Source organism: Tenrec ecaudatus, chromosome 7, assembly GCF_050624435.1.
Source record: "Tenrec ecaudatus isolate mTenEca1 chromosome 7, mTenEca1.hap1, whole genome shotgun sequence".
Classification (NCBI taxonomy): domain Eukaryota; kingdom Metazoa; phylum Chordata; class Mammalia; order Afrosoricida; family Tenrecidae; genus Tenrec; species Tenrec ecaudatus.
In genome coordinates, this window is record NC_134536.1 from 108,234,510 (window position 1) to 108,254,368 (window position 19,859).

A 19,859-nucleotide genomic window follows, 5' to 3' on the forward strand; every position below is an offset into this window, starting at 1 on the left:
TAGCATCTGTTTTTCAAATTCTTGATTACTGTGTCAGCAAACAATTTGTGAATTACCTTAAAGAGGTTCTTGAGATAATAATTGTAATCTGATTTGAAATTTGTGTGATGTTTATAATTGAATATTAATTGTGAAGCATTAGGCGGATGGGTTCCATCTTGGGCTCTATTGTTTTCAGTTATTATTGTTAGATATAACTAGGTGAGTATGTATATTCATTTTTCACTCCTGGATAACATATATTTTAAGTGCAGCAATAATATTGATGATCTTTGAGTTATTTTCATCAGATTAATTCAGTTAATAAGTGTGTAATGCTAAATTTGAAGGTGAATTCAATATTTAACACAGTAAATGATCACTTTAAAATGTTAAAAAGCAATTGCCTCCTGTGCATACAAAAGGTGGGCAATGAAGAAGCAAATAGGAAGAAGAAATAACGAATGGAAAGTATGGTTTTGATAAAGTATATGAAATATACCACGCATTGCCCAAAGAAGTATAAATTAGACTTCCACTAGAAGCAAGGGAACAGTGGTGTTTGCAGAAAGGACCAGTTCCCGGAGAAGAGCATCATGTTAAATAAAATATACTGTCAGCTCAACCCAGAGTCATGGAGTCAAATCCAAGTCTCAGTGACCCTATGGTGCAGAGAGCAGTCCCAGGATTGTTCTGAGCTCTAACTTTTATGGAAGCAGATTGCTAACTTTTCTTCCTCGAAAGCTCATATAGGAGTTGATTAAAAACTCTCACTAATATAATAGGGTAATAACATAACCCTGAAGTTTCGCTCCTGAGACTAAATAAATATCCATCATATATCTTCTTTACATTAACTTTCTGCTCTAGGCAGAGAAGAATGCAACCATTTGGCAGAAGAAAATATGCATACATGTAGGCATGTTTTGGAGGCTCAGCAGCAGCCTGAATTCATGATTCTACAATGTTTTGTGTTTTTTTTCTCAAATAAGATGAGAACAGCTACAACATTTTTTCTCATATAAAAATTCTTTCTTTTCAATCTGACCAAAAACCTTTTACATTCTGGAGTTGAGCAACTAATCATCCTCTTTTCCCCAAGTTGTAGTCCATTAATATTTTTTTCTCTCTCTGATAGGTAATGAACATACGCACTTTCATGTATGAGGCATGACAGCTTGGAGAGAGCACTATATGTTATTTTTGCTTGGTTTTCAAATTTTACTGCTTCACTTACACGAATGTGATATGTTCATCTAACCACATATGTTGACTATTTTCCTTATTTATTGGAGGCAGTGATTATCATTGAATCATTTGGCCCAATCTTCCTAAATATAGAATAAAGGAAAAGACACATTTAAATGAGTTCTATCTGCAAAGAAAATCAGCTGTTATTTTTCTAAGGAATTTAGAACTTTAGACAAGAGACTATGAATAAAAACATGTATAACTGTACCACATATATCAGAGCATAGGTTAAAGAAACCCTAATACTCAGGTTATACATTTTGCTTTGTTATTCCATTATTAGATTTGGGCAAAGCTACTGGTTTTGAAGGATAATTGGAAGAGATGTTCTCAGGATTAACATACTATTAAAGTTTGTTCCTTTTATTGCAAGGTTGTAAAGTCAATGCTACAAGTAAGACCTCATGGCATTCATGTAGAACCAGAAAATAGGAATTTTCAAGTCCAACATCAGCTGCATGGTGATGGGTCATAAGGTACCAGTAGGACACTGACACTGAAACACCTCATGACACAGATGATTTTGGAAGATATGGTTCTCAGCAAAGTTAGTCAACCCCATAAAGACAAATACTACAGGACATGACTATTACAAAATAAAATCTAAAGAAGTAGACTTGGAAGGCCAAGGTAAGGGTAGGACTGATGGAGAAGAGGCAGAGAGGAGAAGGAAGAAGGAAAAAATTAGGTAAGATTATTGAAAAGCTAACTTCAAATAATCTAATGAAAAATTCAATTACTTAATGATGTGCTGTGTGTTTGTTGAGTACTATACCACTTCGCAAGTACTGGAATCAGATTAGAAAGCGCCACTTTCATTTTCACTTGATTTTCAAAAGGTACTTGATTTTGCTAGCATAGCATCTACAAAATCAACTTCACCAAAGCATGGTGTCATTAAAAGGAATGCAATGTAATAAAATGTGATAATGAAATACAGTTAAAATTGAATTGCCCCAAACAAATAGTTAACATAATCAAAATGAAACCAGTTCCCATCAAATTAACTCCAGCTCATGGCAACCTTTTGTGTTTCTTTTTTTTAAATCACTTTATTGGGGGCTCACAGCTCTAATCACAATATGTACTTACATACGTTGTATCAGTGTTTACATCTTTTTTAAAAAACATTTTATTAGCGGCTCATCACAATCCATACATATACATGCATCATTTGTATAAAGCACATCTGTACATTCTTTGCCCTAATCATTGTCAAAGCCTTTGCTCTCCACGTAAGCCCTTTGCATCAGGTCCTCTATATTTCCCCTCCCTCCCGGATCCCCCCTCCCTCATGAGCCCTTGGTAATTTATAGATTATTATTTTGTCATATCTTGCCCTATCCGGTGTCTCCCTTCACCCCCTTCTCTGTTGTCCGTCTCCCAGGGAGGAGGTCACATGTAGATGGAGACAAGACTCCATGGGAGTTTCATTTCTTTGGTGTAAAATTGCTTTTATAAAGAAAAACAACAAAACATGGTTAATTTAAAAAGTTCATGAAATGTAAATACATTTCCAAAGCACTAAATTATTCCTGGTGAAATTATTCTAGTTAGAGATCTATGCATATTATTTAAAACATTTTGGTGTTTTAAAGATTTTGGTGTGTGCCTAAATGAAAGACACTGATAAGATGAGCTAAGAACATTAACCTTTGGTAAGATTGGTCCTTACATAACCAAGTACCCCAGAGAATGGCTGAAGCTCTGCCAATACCAATGGCATTATAATAAAACCATGAAGATGGGCCAGTCGATACTAAAATAAAGCAGTTATCGGATTAACTAGCTAACATAATGTTGAAAAGTTGACTAAGACAAGATTTATTCTCTATTATGACAAGTACAATAAAGCCTTCTCACCTGTTCTTGAGGGACAGATTTCTTGGATCATTGCCTACTTTATAAATGTCCTCTTATACTCAAAACAAAGATGACAGAGACAAATGACAATGTTATTATTATCAAGGAATATTTTCACGAAGGATAAGGGTCTTTACAGAATTTGTGAAAGAGCTTCCTATGTGCAGGAGGCCAAATAAATCCATCACGTAGGCCCTAGACCATAGACCACTAAGCTGATTCTTTAAAGAACAGAGAGCAAATGTTCTCAAATTTGCAGCTGTATTGTTTCTGTGACATCTACCCAACTGGATCCTTGGAGGAGAAAGGGAGCCACGACCGCTCATAAAGGAATGCTTTGTTGGACAATTTCTGAAGTCAGAACTCAGGCTCCCTGTCTTTCGTGACTTACTAGGTCAGAGAATCACTGGACAATAGCATCTTATGACCTTAGGAAACATGCCATATCTGAATCGAGTTTCAAACCATGAGAACAAGGTGGTCTTGCAAGGCTTTGGGTGATCTCCAGGTCTGATGTTCAGAGACAGCGCCAGTAAAACCTATTTAATAAGTGAAGTTAAGTCTATTAAATTTGTTCCAAGGACAGAGAACCCTATATTGACACAATCTTAATGCTGTCTCAAAATGAGGAAGTTAATAAAGGACATTTATAATATTTAATATCACACCTCAAATGGTTTAATATGAAACTTTCTAAGTGTAAAACGTTTTTGAATTGAAAAAAATTTGTTACATAATGACATAGGGCTAGTGAGTATTTGGTGATAAATTTTGATGGAACTCCTCTCTTGATAAATGAACTATTTTTCTGTGTGAAAATGTTATCTGACAGATGTGTGCTAAAATCTTCTGAAACCGTTTTCTAGGATACCTTTGTTGCAATAATTTCTTATAGTGAACAGTGGATCTAGTCATTGACTTGCCATTTTAACTTTCTGTGTAAGACTTTCTTCTAGCAAACTCTATTTATATTGACACGGATGCTCTTATTTCTAAGACAGAACATATAAGTATGTTTCTGAAGAGAAAAATCAACTAAAATACATGATAGCTAGCATTAGTACATGATTTATATTACTTGCTTACTCTTCTTTCAAATTATTCTGTTGGCTCTATGAAAGCAGATATGAAATTTAAATTTCAGATTTCTAAAAAAAGCTATAAATTTAGAAGTTTATTTGACAGACAAAAACTAAGTAAAAGGTAAAACATAGTTAATACGTGGGATGGAGTCATGATATGGCTCTTCTATCCATATCTCTAACTACCATCAAAGAATTGTATGAGATTCCTCAAATAGGGTGTGTGAAACTCTGGTGGCATAGTGGGTTATACATTGAGCTGGTAACCATAGGTGAGTGGTTTGAACTTACCATTTGTCTCACAGGAGGAAGAAGGGACTGTCCTTTCATGTAAAACCATAAATCTAGGAAGCCCAATACATCAGTTCTGCTCTGTTTTATAGAGTCCCTGTGAGTCAGAACGGGCTCGATGGTAAGTGGATTTTTTTTTAACACTACTAGAGGGGAATGGTCAGTTTTGCTTGTTATTGCTCTGACTATAGAAGAACTTTCTCAGAAGCAGGAACAGAGAGAATACCCATGCCCATCAAGGAAGAAGAACCACCGTCAAAGCATGTTGGAAATCTCTGCCTGAAGTGGCAGAGGCAGCACATGCCATCCCATGCTGAAACCAGAGGCCACAGCATGGAAACTATGGGATAGAGCAGAGGACCAGTAGGGAGACTGGGAGACTATAAGGCAAGGCAACAAATGGTCTTCCTGGCCCACAGAGGGAGAAGTCAAGGGACCAAGTGACTACAAGTCTGAGAAAGAGAGACAGACAGACTGACAGACAGACAGACATGGCTGACTGAGGAGAGATGGTATTATGTACCAGTATCTCTATCCTTACAGGTATTCTGACTGTATCCTTACTGATCCTGGTTTGCTGTAACCTGCTACGTTTCCTAATAATCCCTCAGAATTGAGATTTTGTTTGAGTTCTCTGTGGCCTTTCCAATAAACAGTGGAACCCAGCAGAAAAGTACGGTCACGGGAGGAACTGTGAGTGTCAGAATCAGATAAAGAAGGACAGATGTTGAAGTCTGCATTACGGGCATATGCACAGTTCATGTACGTGCGAATTTGCCTTCTCCCTATTGTAGTGAAGAGGATACTGCATGGTTTAAAATAAGTAAAGGTGTGTCAGGGCTGTATCGTCTCACCATGCTTTTTTTTCAATGTTGAACAAATAATTAGAGAAGCTGGACTATTTGTAGTAGAAAATAGCCCGAGAACGGGAGGAAGCCTTACTATCTGCAATATGAGACTGACGCAAGCTTGCTTGCTGCCAGTGCAGAGGATTTGAAGCACTTGATGATGAAGATCCAGGATTGCAGCCTTCAGTATGGATTATCAAACAATGTACAGAAAATCAAAATCCTTACAACTGAACCAAGAGGTAATGTCATGATACATGGAGAAAAGGATAAAGTTGCCAATGATTTTGTCTTCTTTAGACTCACAATCAGTGCTCAGGAAGCAATCCTCAAAAGACCAAAAGGCACATTGCATTAGGAGAACATAATAGCAAAGACCTCTTTAGAGTATCGAAAAATAAGGATTTTATTGGCGGACTAAGATGCACCAAATCCAAGCCATGCTGTTGCCTCATATGCATGCGTAAATGGGACATTGAATAAAGAAGAGTAAAGAAGATTTGATGTATTGAAATTGTGGTGCTGAAGAAGAATATTAAAAATATCCTGGACTGCTCAATGTACAAACGGAGCTATCTTGGAAGAAGCACGGCCAGAGGGCTCCTTATGAGCAAAGATAGCAAGGCTTCATCTTGCTTACTTTGGACCTATGTCAGGAAAGACCAGTCCCTTTAGAACAGTGGTTCTCAACCGTCCTAATGCAGCGACCCTTTCATACAGTTCCTCATGCTGTGGTGACCCCCAACCATGAAATCATTTTCATGCTACATCGCAACTGTAATGTTGCTACTATTATGAATCATAATATAAATATCTGATATGCAAGATGTATTTTCATTGTTACAAATTGAACAAAATTAAAGCATAGTGATTACTCACCAAAATATGTAATGATATATTGTGAAATATTTATTTCTAATTACAAATAATGCAATTTTTTCTTGAGGCATGCTGTAGCATGGGCAACAGTCTTCACACCAGGTACTAGTATGTGGGCAGATCTGCATGTGGGTGGACCTGTCTGGAGACACATAGGGGAGTGGTGTCTCAGTTTGTAAAGCCACCAGAAGTGTTTTCTGAGGGTCTTAAGTGACCCCTGTGAAAGGGTCGACTGATCCCCACAGGGGGTCGCGACCCACAGGTTGGAACCCCACCCCCCTCCCGGGTTAAAGCAACAGCTCATCTCACTGTCATCCAATCCTTCTGACCGATAAGGACCTTACAAAGCGGGTTGAACTGTGGATTTCCAAGTCTTTCCGGAATTAGAAAACCTCATCTTTCTCCCTTGGAAGATCAGGTGTTTTCTCACTGCTGACCTTGAAGTTAGAAGCCCAAAACTCAACCCACTCTGCTAGCAGGGCTTCTAGATAACTGCGCAAGATATCAGTGAGCACCAGGGTTTTGATCTTTTTGTAGTGGCCTCAAAAGTTGTTATTTAGAACCCTGGAGACTGAGAAAGGTCTGCCCGGAGATCTGCACTACACTTCTTTGTTCAGACCTTCTCCCCAAAATACAAAACCACAACAAAAAGCTCCCTGCCAACAAGTCTATTCCAACTCATAGCAACTGCCCCTTGGGGTTTCCGCGACTGTCATTCTTTACAGATGTAGACAGCTTTGTCATTCTCGCTCAGTGGCTTCGAATGGCTAACCTTGTGATTAGCAGCTAGGGAACTAACCCAGGGCACCTACAGAGACACAGTAATTTCAGTAAGACAATGCCAGATGCATTCGTTGAAGCTTCTTCCGCACTATTGCATGGCAACAGGCTGCCTGCTCTAATTGAAGCGATACCTATACCTACACAATTCTGATTGTTCCATACAATTTCAACACAGTGTTCTATTTGGCATCTCTTATCTATTAATGCTGACACATTGTCTCTATGTACATGTTTATCTGTGTATGTATAACTCAATGCTGATATATTTTCTATAAATATTGATAGAATTTGATATAATTATTTCTGTATTCTTGTATTCCCTTGGTCAAGGATGAAAATCTGCAGTGTTGTTATAGTAGCCTATCTGAAGGCGATAGTTGGCACTCTAATTTTGTTTGTCTTTCTGGGGAATAAAGAAGCAGGTGTCTCTAGTCTAAACATCAGCTAAATGAAAAAGCAGCCGTTATTAATTAGCTAAGGTGCCTGACAGCACAGTGGTTAAGAGTTAGTGTGATAACAAAACATCCGTGGTTTGACCCCACTAGCCGCGGCAAGGCAGAGTGATACATACGGTAGGCTGCTTACAGTAACATTTTCAGCCTTAGAAACAAATTGAGTGGAACATCTCTGTTCTAAAAGGTCAGTATGCTTTGGAATCAGCCACACACCAATGGGTATTGATAGGTAGCTATCAATTAAATAATGGGAAACAAGACTGAATCTGAGCTAGGTAAAAGAACTTTGGGCTGCATAAAATTTAACCCATTTTGGTCAATTTCCCTCGACAGCAATCCGACAGGACAAATTGACCCTTGGGTTTCCAAAGCTGTAACTATTTTTAAAACAATATTATATTAAATTAGGTGGTGATTTACATTTCAGATCCCAAACTTTTTGTTCAAAAGTTTAAAGTACGAATAAAACCACACTGTCATTTATCTTTTACCCAAACCTTGATTTATCTTCTCTTTCTATAGATTATTATCCTTTTCCATTTCACTCAAGATAATGCCTGTCAACAATCTTAACCCTTGCTTTCCCCTCTCTTCTATGCTGCCCTTCTACTTGGCAAGACCAAAATCCACTCCATTTGGAGAGAAAGTTATTTATCTTGTTTTACCTCTTATATCCTCATATGGGGTTTTTTCCTTTTGTGATTGTTTAATTTCACTCAATATATTGTTTTGCAGGATCATCGATGTTTGGAAGTGCTTCATGGTTTTGTTACTGCTTTTTGAAGGATGCCTAGTACGCCATTGGAGGATCCCGAGTGGTGTAATGGGTTTCACATTGGACTGCTAACGGCAAGGTAAATAATTCAAAACCACCAATTGATTTCTATTCCCATTTAGAACAAAGGAATGAAAAGGGATACTGTGTTGGAAACCCAGATGGGCCGTTCAATTCTGTCCGATAGGGTTATTATGAGTCACAGTTGACTTCATGACAGTGAGTTTTTCACTATCCCTTTGAGTGTTTGTACCAGAGTTCTTTATCTATTTTTTCTACTGGTGGGTAATTTAGGTTATTTGTATCTTCTTGTTATTGCGAACAGTGTTGCAATGATTATGGGTGTGCTTATCTCTGGTTGTGTTGTGACTTTTATTTTATTTAGCACATATTCCTCGTAGTGATTGCTGGACCATAGGGAATTTGTCTTCTTAGTTGTTGGAGGTAGTACCTTGCTGCTCTCCACAATAGCTATATGAGCTTATAATACTGTGACGCATGTAAGCAGCCTCCAGTCTCTCCACAGTCTCTTCCTATTCTGTGTTTGTTTGTATTTGGCTGTAATTTTTGGTATATAGAGGCATCTCATTGTTTTGACTTGTATCTCTAGAATGGTTGGTGATAACGAGCATTTATTTATATGTTTGTTGGTCATTTGGACATATCTTTGGTGAACTGTCCTGACCTTTGCCCACTTTCTTCGCTTTCTTTTTTGAGCTACTGAAGTGCTCTTTATTTTTTGTCCATTGTGCATTGTCCATTTATTTTTTCCCTGTTTATGGGTTCACTTTTCATTCTTTGGAAGAAGTCTTTCAACACCAATAAGTGTTTATGGAAATAGACTGCCACCGCTGTCTCCCAGGGTCAGCTGATGGGAAATTGGAATCAGGTAAAAGTCAGGTGTAAACCTGATGCAGATACTAAGATTATTCTAAGAAAAGGAAGTCTGTACAGTGAAGCAGAAACAATGAAAACATGCAAACTTCAGTGATAAGTAAACCAGGCACAAGCTATTTGTGGTTTGATTATATTTCATAGTATATTATATTTCCTTTTTTTGTATGTTTATAAGGTTTACTGTATTATTCATTGTAGAAATCATGTTTTTCTATAAAATAATGCAAATATCTTTTTACTTCCTTGACACTAAAATATAGTGAAAAATCAAAGTATGTTGTCATTACAATAAAAAGGGTCTTTAGGTTTCAATAAAAATAATTTGCTTATAATTAAAATGTAAATATATATAAATACTAATATTTCACACAAAATATACATATTTCAAATTAGGAAAGATAAGGCTCTGAAAGCAAATTTTGGGATTTTGAGATGTAGCTATGCTATATGAATGCAGAACATATTAAAAGCTTGGAATGAATAATACAACTCTTCTCAACAGTTTGCTAAGCATGTAGGTCTCATCTAACTCTCATAAGCCCAATCAAGGTTTGGATTTTCAATTTCGAAATGCACTCAGAAAAGGAAAATACATATACTCTAGTTAATTTCTATTTTAGTACCTATGTTTTATTTTAAGAATGATCAATAACAAGCAAATAATGTTAAAGAAGCTTCTGACATGTACAGTCATAAATGCAAGGACAATAATATTCGTTCAAAAATGTGGGGTTTTTAATGACATCATAAACTTTACCCCAAAAACTGACAACTCAATTTAAAAGTTATAAGTTTGAATACTAATATACATATAATTTCATGTTTAGTACATTGTTTCCCTTGTCAGGAAAATATTTTCTTAATATTTAGTTCTGAAAATAATCATTGTTCATCAAGGAAAACTATTTCACTAGGGCTATATATTTTTCTTTTCCACTAGGCCAGTATGTTTTGGAACTTTTTATATAGTTAATGGTTTATTACTAACAATATTTTATTTTACATTATGAAGTACTGAGTACTCACTCTGAAATATGTTAAAGTAGAAGTATGGAAGGGAATACATATTCAATTATACAGAGATAATCATTTCCTTTTCCCCACATTTCCTCCCTGCCGCATATATTACCACACCCAATTAATTACTTAATGACCCTTCTGAAATGAGATAGAACCATATTTTAGCAAAAGAGTAAGAATAAAAAGTCCAGCAAAATAATCCATCTGGAAAGTTCTGTTATACAAACACAGTAGGTAACCCCTTCTGAGTAAATACATTACCCTATCACACAGGTGAAGTTTGTCTTCTCATCACCTGCGAAGCTGCTTGAGGCCTTGCTACTGACTCTTGGTCTCAAACTTCCCACCGTTGCTGACAAGAAAGCATTCTTGGAGGATAAGAATGTTCATCCTTCGTTCTTCTACCCACCTACCCTCCACAGCAAATCAGGTTTCCACTTAACAATTTATACACGCATTGTTACATGTGTTACATGTTTAAAATCGTCCCTACATTATCATTATTTCTGTTCTAGTCATTGCATTTTAAGTCATCAAGTTACTCTGTAACCCTGCTTTCTCTTCTTTGCTTTTAGGACAGGAGTGGGAACCTCTGCCCAGGTCCATTTGCATATTTATAACATCATTTGAAGGCCATACAAAATTATCAATGAAAAATTAGCCTGCTCTATAGGTGTGCCTAGCCCAAGAAATGACATTTTCAACTGCCTCATATGTGTATGAAGTTGGACCTTGAATAAGGGAGACCAATGATAAATTGATGTATTTGAATTATGGTACTAACAAGGATACTGAAAAGTACCATGGACTTCCAAAAGAACAAACAAGTTTGTCCTGAAGGCCGTAGGACAGAATGCTCCCTAAAGGCAAAGTTAGTGAGACTTTGTCTGGGGTCTTTGAAAAGATTGTCAGGAGAGATTGTCCCCGGAGAAGGACATCATGCTTGGTAAGGTGGCAGGGCAGTGGAAAATAGGAAGGTCCTTGATGAGCTGGGTTGACACGGTAGCTGCAACGATGGGTTCAAATATAACTATTATGTGGTTGGTGCCGGATGGGCAGTGTTTCTTTCTCTTGGACACTAGGTCACTGTGAGTTGCAAATGACACAATGGCTCCTGGCAATATCAATGACAGCAACAACAGCATATTTGTCCCATGTGATGCCTGGAAGAGCTTCTCTTTCTTGAGGGATGTGACGCCAGCTTGTTTTGATCATTTGGGGGGGCTTATAAGGCAAGTGGGCCCGATGTGCCTCCACTTTTGCTTTAGAGTGTTTATTGACTGGTCTCTTAAATGTGATCGTTAAAGGAAGGCAGTACTAAGAAGTGAGTCATCCTTACTTCTTACAATGCCAAAGCACTAAGCCATTTTTGTTTGTTTCCCCACAATATTACTTAGTGCAAAATTGTCAGAATAGTTGTTAATTCTACCCCCGCCCTTCCTTATTCTGATCATCCAGTTCATTGCTACCCAACTCTATGCCATTTGAGCTGGTTCTGACTCCGAGGGAGCATGTAAGACTAATAGAAAGGCCAGGCATCTGCTTTCATAAAGACTACAGACTAGGAAATCCCTTGGGACAGCCTTCTATGGTATATAAAATGAGCTCGAATCAACCCAACAGCACACAGCAAAAGTGCTATTGGAAAAAGTCAGCGCATACTCCATTTTATTTCATTTCTTTTGATTTGCAGTTGTGTGTGTATTTAATAGGGACAGGGACCGAGGTGTGCAAAAATAGAAACAAATAATATGTGCAAGGAAAATGAAGCATAATTGCAAATGATTAGGGCTGGATGGAATGCACATGTGGAAAAGAAAATATTAGACATGGTTAAACCAAGCAAGCAAACAAACTAAACTAAATTAAACAAACATATTGCTATCATGCCATCTCTGACTCAGCAATCCTAAAAGACGGACTAGAACTGCTCCTGAGGGTTCCCAAGGCAGCATCTCCTCCTGGGTCAGACTGTGTTATCTTTCTGCGTCTTCAGAGAAGCTGGTGGCTTCATATCATATCACTGATCTTTCAGTAAGCAGCCCAATGGTTAATGGATTATACAACTAGGGCTACAGTTTGTTCATTCTCAAAGGTTAATCTTAACCTACTTAGGTTTTACATTTCCAAAGCCAGTCCAAAGAACATGACATATTATCTGAATTAGTACAAAACAGTGTTCCTCTTAAAAGTTCCCATCTTTCAGTTCCTTAGACTATTTTGTTCAGGAAAATAAAACACCCAAATACATTTCCCTGGCTTTTCCGCCCTGTCTGACTACCTTTGCTCTGGTTCTCCATTCATTAAGTGCTAAGTTTAAGCCATTTGACTTTTTCTTTTCTTTCTTTTTATTTTCAGTTCTTCAAAAAATGCCAGCCTTAGTTGCATGAAGATGTTTGCTCTCCGTTTCTTTCTTGTTCTTGCTGTTTCTATATATCTTAGTCCCAGATTTTCTCACTGTCCACGTGTCGGTGTGTGTGTCACCTGGCCTTAGGTGACTATTCTCTCTACGATGCATCTTTTCAGTCCTCAATGACCTGCACTTTGGCTACGGTTTTCTTTCTTTGACAGCATGCATTTTAGTGCTTAAGTATTTTATTTTGGTAAATGAGTAACTGGTTTTGATTTGTCTCCCCAAATGGAATGTACAAACCAAAATGGCATACTAGCTATGGTCACCCCTACAGGATACTCTTCACTTCCAGGTCTCTCTCTGAGACAGAAGTAAGAAATACATAGTTTTATAGATAAAGTGATATGGTAATATATAGATATCTTTTATTTATAGTTTAAAGCAAATGTCAGTATATAATGTATATATAATTATAGAGGTATTTAAAGTGGTATATATAGTGCATACATATTTACATATCATACATAGTATATTTAAGCATATATGCATATATACTAAAGCATATATACTTACTTGTCTATGTTTGTTTTAACATCTATCATCCTCTATATCTATATTTTAAACATAAGTCTATTACACCACTGTCCTTAAACACCAGAGTCATTATTTATAATTCCTAACTACAAAAAAAAAAGATTTCTCCCATAGTGGGAACCAGATTTTAGATTTTTAAAAATATTCAAACCTTCCTGTGTATAGTAGCTTAACTTCAAAATAATAATTTATAGATTAAAGAAAAATTTCAAAGGGATGACAAGTATGATAGTACATGACAAATATTGCAGCCAGTGTTCCAGTTCACACAAGCAGGGACCTATTTCAAACAAAGTGCATTTCAGCATGTCTTTGCATTTACTGGATGGCTGAAGACAAATTCTGTCATTAAAAAAACCCCAAATTTATCTTATTTTCTTTACCATGACTTCAAAACAGTGGCTTCCAAGGAATCTTTTCATCCAGTTAAATTAAAGTTGAGTTCAGCGCAGAAAGTTATGGAGAGCAGTTTTTTTATATGGTGAAGAGTTATCTTGATAGAACATAGTATAATCATAGACGTTTATGAGGAAAAGCTAAGAAAAGTGGAAACTACATTGGTGAGGTAAAGACCAGGAAGGCAATGCTGAGATTCCCCTGCCCCTCCCCCCACTAATAATACTACTCTTCTTCCTTCCCAGGTAGCAAGAGCTATCCCAGAGCGATTTTGTTCTGAAATCTTACCCTCTGCACCAACCAACCCTGGTTTTGCCCTTTTGCCCTTTTTTCAATTCCCTGAAATCAAAGAACTCTGAAGTGGAACATGATCTGAGTCACGTGAGGATGTCAACATTACCATTTGTATGTGGTATAAATTGATGAGCTCAGAAGGTTAGCATTGGAAACATCAATTACAGATGTATATAGACGTATATGGAGAACATGTCAAGAAACAATAGCTTCACATTTTGATGTTTTTGTTTTAAAATATTTGTATGATGTTACAGCAATACTTTTTAACCTATCTTTATGCCTCAATATTTTTAAAATTAAAGGTATAATGCATTTACTATATTTAAATTTTAAATGATTAGTCATTACATTTGCTTAGCAGTTTACTTATTTATATTCCATGGGAATATAAAAATACTATAGTATGTTGCTGCCTGTGTATGACACAATTTGAAAAAGTCACATAGCAAATCTGATTATCACCCACAGCTGTACAGTAAATTCCAATTCTGAAACCCAGTAGGATAGAACAGCACTTCCCCTCAATGATTTTATTTAGCTTTAATCTCTAAGGGTGTGGAAGAAAATGACCCCATATTTCTCCGTGGTGCCACTAGGGAGTTAAAACCACTTACCATTCTGTTAACAAGTGAGCACTTTAATCACTGGGCTACTAGGTGTCCTGATTAAGGTTAAGGGCCTTGACACAGGGAGATTTTTCTAGTTTATCATCAGTTGGATAAAATATAATTATATTATTCTTAAAATCAGAGAAATCCTAGCAATATTCATGAAGGGAGACATATAACCATTTGAAAGGGGTCAGTATGGTACTGACTTTGAAAATGGAGGAAGAGATGCACACGGCAAGAAATGATGTAGAACGTGCAAAAGGAAAGGAAACGAAAGCTCTCCTGCTGACTCCTTTAACTCAACTCAGCGACGCCAACGTTAGACCCTAACTATAGATCTATAGACGAATTGACTTTAGGTATTTAAAAATATTGTTTGCCAAAATTTATTGCAGCCACAGTAAAATAGATGTTCTTGCTATTATTAGCTGACACTGAGTTGGTCATGACTCCTGACTTGATGTGCCTCAGAATAAAACACTGCCCAGCCTTGCATCTTCCTTGAAATCATTCCTATGTTTGAGCTCCTTGTTGTAGCCTCTGGGTCAATCCATGTTCTTGATGGTTTTCCTCTTTTTCATTGACCCTCTACTTGACCATGCATGATTTCCTTCTGCAGGGGATGATCACTCATGATGTGTGTGATAACATATACAAATTACATGAAGTGAACTTTCGCCATCCTGAATGCAAAGTCATATTCTGGTTGAGCTTCTTCCAAAACATTGTGATTGTGTGTGAGAGTCTGACATGGGTTTGTCTATATTATGTAGGTCGTGTATATGTAAACATAGGCATACAATATTCTACTAGGATACCAAGGCTTGGAGCAAAGCAATTCCAATCATTACACTAAGTATTTTTCAAAACTGTCAAAGTATTGACTTTAAGATAAAATACCAAGACCCCCAACTATCATGAAATCAATTCTAATTCCTGCTAACTTTCTATGGGGGTGTCAAGACTTTAAATATGGGGAGCAGATTGCTTCCTCTTTCTCCCGCAGAGCCAATATTCCAGTTAGCATTCCAATTCTCAGCTCAAAGCACTACTATAGCTTCTATTTTAATGAGCTAGATGTGGTAGAAGACTCAACTCTGTTTACTCTGTGTTAAAAGGTAAATCTATAAATACTAAACAAAAAGGGGAGAATGTCATGAGTATTATTTTTAGGGGTTATACAGCATCTGAATATATGGGATGAGTACAGAATAAGTTGGTCTGAAGGTAAAAAAGATGAAATGAAGACACTCATTTGCCATTCACAACATATACACTCTAGAAAGACTAGGTCCTAGGATGGTTATAGGTTCCGTGGTATGGCAGTAAATGCCAATTAGGTAACATCGCAGGTGCTCCAGTGGCGCAATCGGTTAGCGAGCGGTACTTATAAGGTAACATTGCTCTAAGCCAGTGGTTCTCAACCTATGGGTCATGACCCCTTTGGGGGTAGACCAACCCTTTCCCAGGGGTTTCCCAATTCATAACAGTACCAAAAATGCAGCTATGAAGTAGCAATGAAAATAATTTTATGGTTGGGGTCACCACCACACGAGGAACTGTATTAAAGGGTCACCGTATAAGGAAGGTTGAAAACCAGTGCTCTAGCAATTCAGATTTTTACTGCTTCCTTTAAGTGTGCCCTATTACAAAAATTTGCTAGATAAATAGTAGATACTCTTGGATTCCTGATAGCATTTTACTGACTCCCACACTGCCACTGCCCCAATCAGCAATTAGAGAAGTTATGTCACATTTAGTATTAAAAAGCTAATATTTCCTTTCCCATTTTAACAGAATCTCAACATTTTTAGTTAATGTCCCAAAGTAGAGATGAGCCTTAATGAGGTTATATCAATTAGTATATGCCATGATGTAGTATCATGATTGAAGTTTGGGAATATGGTTCAATTGTGAAGCATTGGAAAGGGAAGCGAATTTTTCTGAAAGCATCCATTTTCCCATGGCTATATGCGTTCTGCTACTTGGTTCTCTAGCACTCTGAGCTTATGAAATTTGGGAATAAACACAATATCCATAATTCAAATAGAGCAACAGAACAGTTCACAATTTCAAGTTGCGAATATCCAACTTACGTACACTCATAGTACCGAAGTAAACCTCTTACAGCCTATTCTATTAGAAAGTCAACATGCATTCAATGGTTTGTAATAACAATATTTGTTACAAACATCAGGATGTTTTATTTTTCAAGGTCTACACTTTGACCCCGCTAGCTGCTCTGAGAAAAGTGAGGGTTTCGATTCCAATAAAGGTTTCCAGTCACAGAACCCTTATATCATGTAATTGCTAAAAGCTGGGATAGATTTGATGGCAGTGGGGATTGTATTATTACATTAAAGATGCTTTAGTGTACCTAAATTTGTTTCTTTAATGACTTTTATATAAGGAAAGGGAAACAAAAATAAACATCTGATTAGCTAACATTAGACATGAACTGCTACTGGGCCTGTCTGGCTGGACTTGAAAAACAAATGCATTGATACCCATATAGGTGCAAAAGAGAATATAAATCAAGAAGTAATTATACATCAACAAAACACCCCAGCCCAGTCCAAATCAAGTCTATAAGATATGTAATGTGCAGAATTCCTATAATTTTATATGAGTCAAAAAACCAAACTCCTGTACTAGCCCAGCATTAGAACAAGATGGACAATGTGTATATATGTAAATATAAAATGACCTTCACAAAGGTAGCCTGAAGACGATTAAGAAATAAGATAAAGAAGTAACTTGTGCTTTATTTTTCAATGGCTATACACACAATTGGAAATACTAAGCTACAAAGGATACAAGACGTACAGAGTTCACTTAAAAGTGAATGGGAGTAGGATTTTTCAAAGGTTATATCAAACAAACAAACAAAAATCATCCTGCAGTTCCTAGAAAATCAGTTAATAAATTGAGGGGGGCTGTTTTTAAAGATATCAGATACCAGTACAAACAACTAGGACCAGATAAAATAAAATTACAGAGATAGAAAAGCCCTTGAAGTGAGCTCAAGATTGCCAACTATTTTATTTGCCAGTTCAGAATACAAGCTGTGTCTCTATGGGCCAAAGCAAAAACAATCTGGGGGGGGGGGGGGGCGGGATAGGGAAGCAGCAGAAATCTTGGCAGCCCTGTGGGCCTGGCACATGTACTGAATTCTGATGATCTAGTTCTCTGTAAAAAAATCACCTAAAAATTTCATTGCTTCAAATAATAGCAATAACTTTGTTATCTTGTAGATAATAAAGAATTCTGGGAAGACTCCACTGGACGATTCTGGCTAAGCATATCTCCAGGAGGTACCATTAGGTGTGACTTGACCTGGAACAGTGGAGGCATGAAATAGCTGAGGACTAGATAACTCATTATTTGGTGACAGACTGTTTTCATGTAGTATTTCTGTATGAAATCATTTGGGCTTCCTCACATGATGGCATCAGGACAAACTGGGCTGTTCATATGGAATTTAAAAAAATCATTTTATTGGGGGCTTATATAATTCTTATCACAATCCATACATACATCCATTGTGTCAAGCACATATGTACATTTGTTCCCATCATCATTCTAAAAAAATTTGCCTTCTACTTGAGCCCTTAATATCTGCTCTCATTTCTCCCCTCCCTCGCCACTCCCCCTACATCATGAACCCTTCATCATTCATAAATTAGTATTTTGTCATATGTTACATTGTCTGACGTCTCCCCCTGCCTTCTTCTCTGCTGTCCAACCCTCAGGGAGGAGGCTATACCTAGATTCTTGTAATCAATTCCTCATTTCTACCCCACATTCTCTCCATCCTCCAGGCATCGCCACTCTCACCACTAATCCTGAGGGAGTCCTCTGTCCTGGATTCCCTGTGTTTCCAGTTGCAATCTGTACCTATATACATCCTCTGGTCTAGCCAGATCTGTAAGGTAGAATAGGGATCATGACAGTGGCAGGGAGGAAGCATTTAAGAACTAGAGGAAAGTTACATATTTCATCGTTGCTATCCTGCACCCTCACTGGCTTATCTCCTCCCCACAACCCTGCAGTAACGGGTGTCTAGTTGGCTACCAATGGACTTTGAGTCTCCACTCTGCACTCACCCACATTTTCAATGATATAATTTATTGTTCCCTGATGTTTGATACCTGATCCCTTCGACAGCTCGTCATCACACAGGCTGGTGTGTGTCTTCCATGTGGGCTTTGTTGCTTCTGAGCTAGATGGCCACTTGTTTATCTTTGAGCCTTTAAGACCCCAGACGCTATATCTTTTGATAGTCGGGCACCATTAGCTTTCTTCAGAACATTTGCTTATGCACACATTTGTCTGCATTGATTGTATTCGGGAGGTGGGCACACATTGATATGATTTTTAGTTCTTTGATGTCTGATAAATGGTCCCTTCTGCACCTTGTGGTCAGACAGGCTGGTGTGCTTCTTCCATGTTGGCTTTGATGCTTCTGAGCTAGATGGCCGCTTGTTTATCTTCAAGCCTTTAACACCCCAGATGCTATATCTTTTGATAGCCGACCACCATCAGCTTTCTTCACCACATTTGCTTATGTACACATTTTTCTTCAGGAATCATGTCGGGAAGGTGTGCATCCTGGAATGCCAATTTAATAGAATAATGTGTTCTTGCAATATGGAAGTCTTAAGAGAGAGTATTTCAGAAAGCAAGGTAGAAAGTGAAACAATTTTATGACTTAGTCTTGTAAATTATATAGTATTAGGCCCATCACCTTGGTTGAAATATGGATCTTTCTCTGGTTTTCAACATTTTCTGTAATTTTGTTTCATTTTGTTCATATTAGGGTTTATCTCAGAGGTGTTATATCATTGGGGTTACCCTCTTGAATTGTATTATATGATTCTCTGTGTTCCAGTATATAAAACCAAGGACTGATGAACCCTTAGGGGATGAAAGTAGATGAACCCCTAGGGTCTCAGAGGGTGTGTACAGGGAGAATAAAAGGAAGCCAATATCAAGGAATCTGGGAAGGAAAAGGATGTTTGGAAACTGATTGTGGTGGCGATTGTACAATACTAACTGACGATTGAACTATGGAATTAAATGATGTATTATTAACTCCAAATTGGTATTTTGTTTTAAAGCCTTTTGGTTTTATGGGAAAGAGTCACTGATCTGAGTTTTCTGTATAAACTGGATCAAAATCACATTCTATGAAGAAGATTGGTGTGAGAAATATTGTTATGGTAATCTTTCAAAATAAAAATATGTCATCCCAGACACCTGGTGACAATATGATTCATTTGCTGAATTCTATTGCAATGAAGGACCCAGGCCAAGAATATGGCATGTAATATTACATAATTTCACATTATTTTGGAGATAAACTCTAGCTCGTAGGAAGTAGCTTGCACAAAAGCAGATCCCCCTTAAATCACTCAACAGATTTTTCATCTAAAATTATGAGGTTTAACAATTTGGCTAGAAACGTCTAATGGGCACAACTTTA